The following is a 5,398-nucleotide window of genomic DNA, read 5'->3' on the forward strand; positions in this document are numbered from 1 at the left end:
AAAATAAATCTTTCAAATTGTCTCGAGAAAATAAAACATTTTACAACGCTAATATATTCATTCTATGCCTTATTGATCAAAAGCTCGGCAATTTAACGATATTTGATATATACCTACGATCTAAGAACTAAGAAAAATCGTCATAAAAGCAGTCGTCAAATAACATGCAAAATAATTGTCATAAAATTATAGGCCCCAAACTTCGCGTGCAATATTTTTGATTTACAACTCGCCCAAAACTCAGAAAAGAGCAATAAAATTATTTTCCGACCCGTATACTTTTCAAGGTGAACTTTTTCGTGTTATGCTTTTTCGACAAACCTGAAATAATTACCGAGTTTGTGAACGGCGAAAAATTAGTTTGAGTGGAACTTCAGGCCTTCAGAGACCGACTTCGAATATGTATTCGTGGCGTATAAAGTGAAGGTTTAATTTTCATTTGGCCATTAAATTTTGTAGTAGAATAAAGATTATAGGGAAATAAAGCATAATGAAGGCTATTTTTGGTTCGTTAAAATTGTCTTCTCTCTGTCGTTTGCATCGATTAATTAAAGACTGTGATGGAGCACAAATTTCGGAAAGCTTCCCTTCTAAAGGAGTATAGGATCGATTAGAATTTTATTTAAGCCGGTTTTTTTCCTTCCTTTTGATCTGATGTCAATTTCCTGGCAATGATTAGGATACCTCAACTACCATTTACAATGTGTACAGCAAAGCGATTGTTTGGATGGAAAATTGCCACCCACTTTTCCTGTTTTTGGTTGGCTTATTCTGCACAATTCCATCGTTACGTAATTGAGTTGTTCTGGTAGCAACGCGACATGTCGGACACTACGGACCGTTAAGTGCCGTGGACCGTTTCTTTTCAATTTTTATGTTTTACAATTTTAATGAAGAGATCTGGGAGTAAAACACATCGCGATTATTAGGGGGAAATGTAAAATCAGTCGTTTTTCATTTTACTTTTCCGTATAATTTAAAATATTACCGCAGCAATCTGTATAATACAGGAATTCTATACAATGCCTAGGGGATGTATGCAATTCCGAATCTGTATAGGAAATATTCATAATGACCGGCCATTATGATTAATTTAGGGGGCATTTTCTTTTAAAACTTAAGGGAAGGTAAACTCAATGAATAAAGAATACAACAGGAGTAATGCTCCTTCCTTTAATTTGTGCTAATATTATATAGACAGCTTTGATTAATTAATGTCATATTTTTTATTTGATTAAAGCCTAAAGTTTGATGGTAAATTTATTACAATTTAATCAAATAAAATAAAATGGAAAAGCTCTTTAAACCAGACAAGTTTTCTTCAAACCCTGATAGTCCTACGGCTCAACAAGAATGGCTTCATTGGATTCGACTATTCGAAAACTTCACTGAAAGATCCGAATATATAGTGAAAGACGAAGATCAGTTGCAGGTACTGTCAAATTTTTTATCTTCTAACGTATTTGAATACATTAACGATTGTAAAACATACAAAGCCGCTGTAGATATTCTTAATGCTCTTTATGTGAAACCGAAAAACTTGATTTATGCTAGACATCAACTTGCAACTCGAAAACAACTCTCAACAGAATCAATTGATCAGTATTTGACTGCTCTCAAGTCATTAGCCAAGGAATGCCATTTTAAAGAGGTGTCTGCTGAACAAAACAAACAAGATTACATTCGAGACGCCAATTGAAAGAGCAATTAAAAATTCAGAAACGTACACAAGTACATCAAATTCTGATGGAATATCTAATAACCAATGTTATTCAACACGTTCTACTACTTACAAATGTTACTTTTGTGGAGGATCTCGTCATTCGCGCTATGTTTGCCCAGCTCGTGATTTTATCTGTACGAACTGTACTAAAGTTGGACATTATCCAAAAGTATGCCTTTCCAAGAAGACTAATAGAACTGTTAAAACTTCTGCAGCTCTTAATGATTCAATTGAACCCAAATCATCCTTGGAAGAAACATTCATTGCAAGTATTGTTGGGGCTAGTTCTTTATCAACTCTATCTAAAGCTACTATAGTAGCAAACATTAATGGAAAAATAGCACAATGCCTAATTGACACTGGTAGCTCCAACAGTTATATCAATGAGAAATTTACAATTATTAATGGGTTTGAAATTTTCCCTGAAGGTACAATTACAGTATCCATGGCATCTACCTCATTGTCATCTTGTGTAAGAGGATGTGTTAAAATAGATCTGAAAATATTAGATCACATGTATATAAACACAAAACTATTAGTCTTACCAAACTTATGTGCTGATATTATTGTGGGCCATGATATCTTAAAATCGCATTCGCGACTTGATGTTAATTTTGGTGGTCCCAATCCGCCCCTTTCTATATCTAGCGCTACAGTGTTTCCTCATGTAAATATAGAACCAATTCGAATTTTTTCAAATCTCTCCCCTAATGTGAAACCTATTGCAACAAAGTCACGACGACATTCAGCAGAAGATAATGAATTCATCAGGGAAGAAGTAACCAAGCTCCTTCAAGCTGGAATAATTGAGGAGAGTTCCTCTCCATGGAGGGCCCAAGTAATAGTTACTAAAAATGCTAATCATAAAAAACGCATGGTCATAGATTATTCAAATACTATAAACAAATTCACCGAATTAGATGCTTACCCAGCACCATGTGTGGAGGAGGTGATCTCGGAAGTAGCCAAATATAGTCATTTTAGCACAATAGACCTTGAGTCGGCCTACCATCAAGTTCCAATTTGTGCTGAAGAACGACCGTTTACGGCATTCGAAGCTTGCGGGAGACTGTATCAATTTACAAGACTTCCTTTTGGTGTCACTAACGGGGTACCGGCTTTCCAAAAATTTAATGATAAAATAGTCGACACTGAAAAACTTTGCGGCGTTCATTGTTACATTGACGACATTACAATTGGCGGACGCAATAAAGTTGAACATGACGAAAATCTTAATAAATTCCTTGAAGTAGCAAAGAAATACAATATCAAATTAAACGAGAAGAAGAGTAAATTTTCTACTACTTCCATTAAACTGTTAGGACATCTTATAAGTGAAGGTTCAATCAAACCGGATCCCGATCGTTTGAAGCCTTTGCTGGAAATTTCTCCGCCTAGTGATAAAGGATCTTTACAGAGAATAATCGGTATGTTTGCTTATTACTCGAAATGGATTCCACGATTCTCTGAAAAGATTCATCCTCTGATGAATAGCAAATCGTTTCCTTTATCAAAAGAAGCCACATCAGCTTATTCAAAACTTAAGAGAGACATTGCCAACTCTTTACTCGTATGTGTGGACCCGAAATTTCCTCTAGTTGTCGAAACAGATGCTTCAGATGTTGCTATCTCTGCAGCTCTCACACAAAACGGACGTCCTGTTGCTTTCTTTACTAGAACTCTTACCGAAAGTGAAAAGAAGTACCCTGCAATAGAAAAAGAAACTACTGCTATTATTGAGAGTATTAGAAAGTGGAGACATTTTTTGTGCAATCGACATTTCAAACTTATTACTGATCAGGAAGCATTGTCGTTTATGTTCAATTTGCAACATACAAGTAAAATCAAAAATGATAAAATTCAGCGCTGGAGACTAGAGATGTCTTGTTATAGCTTTGATATCTCATATCGTCCTGGTTCTCTCAACAAAGTAGCTGACGCGTTATCGAGGATTTGTGGAGCCACAAATCACGATGAATTGTATAATTTACACAAATCTCTGTGTCATCCAGGAGTTACCAGAATGTATCACTGGATCAAATCAAAGAATCTACCTTTTTCTTTAGAAGAAATTAAACAAATCACTTCTGCATGTCCCGTTTGCGCAGAATTGAAACCTCGATTCTATAAATCTCAAGAAAATCATCTGATTAAAGCTACAAGACCATTCGAAAGGCTCAATGTAGATTTTAAAGGACCAGTCCCTTCTAACACTAAGAATACGTATATTTTGACTATTGTTGACGAATATACAAGATTTCCTTTTGCCTACCCATGTCGGGATATGACCTCTGCTACGATTAAAACAAACCTTTACAATCTTTTCTCTATATTCGGGACTCCTGCATATATTCATTCTGACAGAGGAACATCATTTCTCTCGAAAGATCTCATTAACTATCTTCATACACAAGGCATCGCTACGAGTTCATCTACTCCATATAACCCTCAGGGCAACGGACTTGTCGAACGGTATAATGGAATTTTATGGAAAACCATGTCTTTGGCTATGAAGAATAAGGCATTAGAGACTTCGCGATGGGAAGAAGTTTTGCCAGAATCATTACATGCCATACGTTCCCTTTTATGTACATCTATAAATTGCACTCCTCACGAAAGGATGTTCTCCCATGCACGTCCTTCGACAAATGGAATAGCTATACCTTCTTGGTTAGCAAATCCAGGAAAGGTACTAATGAAGAGTCATGTACGAACTTCCAAGTACAGTCCATTGGTCGAAGAAATGGATCTGATTGAGGCAAATCCAGAATATGCTTTAATCCGACGGGCAAATGGGAAGGAAGTTACGGTTTCTTTAAAACATTTGGCTCCAACAGGGGACAGTTCAATATTTGGTCGTGAAGAATCTACAGGTCAAGATCACAGTTTTGAATCTGATCGAGCTGTTCCTCATGTATCAGAAGTTCCTGTCATTGAATCCAATTCCTTCCCCAACCCAGTATTAACAGAAGAACAAACAAGATCGCAACGAGAAAGAAAACTACCGTTGTATCTACAAGACTACATTTCAAAATAACTAGGGGAGAATGTGCTAATATTATATAGACAGCTTTGATTAATTAATGTCATATTTTTTATTTGATTAAAGCCTAAAGTTTGATGGTAAATTTATTACACTGGTATTCTTTATTCATTGGGTAAACTACTTCTGCCATCGAGAGCGAACGTATATCAATTTTCCTTTCTTCAATTATACTCTCTGAATTGTATAGAATACCTGAATTATATGCCGATAACATACACCTGCACAGATCAAACTACCTATAGCTAATCAGAGATCAACTTGAACAAGTTAAAAAGTAATCGTAAACGATTTACATAAAGCGCATTTCCACTTGCATTCATTTCCCATTTGTAAGATGCAACTTCTGTTAAAATCGTAAAAATCCGGTCACAAATATGAAAGATAGCGTTGCACATGGGCAATCCATTGTTGACGTGCTACTTCAATTTCAGTTTATGAGAAGAATTTCATTTCAATGCTTTTCTAAATAAGAAAGTTGGAACTGCGCATGCGCAAACCTAAATTTTAAAACTAATGTTAGATTTTCCTTTGTTCCAAGCGCCTAAGTATCAAATTTCACTTAAATAGTTCCATAGATAAAAAAGTTGGCACGGCGCATGCGCAAAACCAAATTTTGAAATTGGCGTTTG

Source organism: Photinus pyralis, unplaced genomic scaffold (genome assembly GCF_008802855.1).
Source record: "Photinus pyralis isolate 1611_PpyrPB1 unplaced genomic scaffold, Ppyr1.3 Ppyr1.4_LG8, whole genome shotgun sequence".
NCBI classification, from domain to species: domain Eukaryota; kingdom Metazoa; phylum Arthropoda; class Insecta; order Coleoptera; family Lampyridae; genus Photinus; species Photinus pyralis.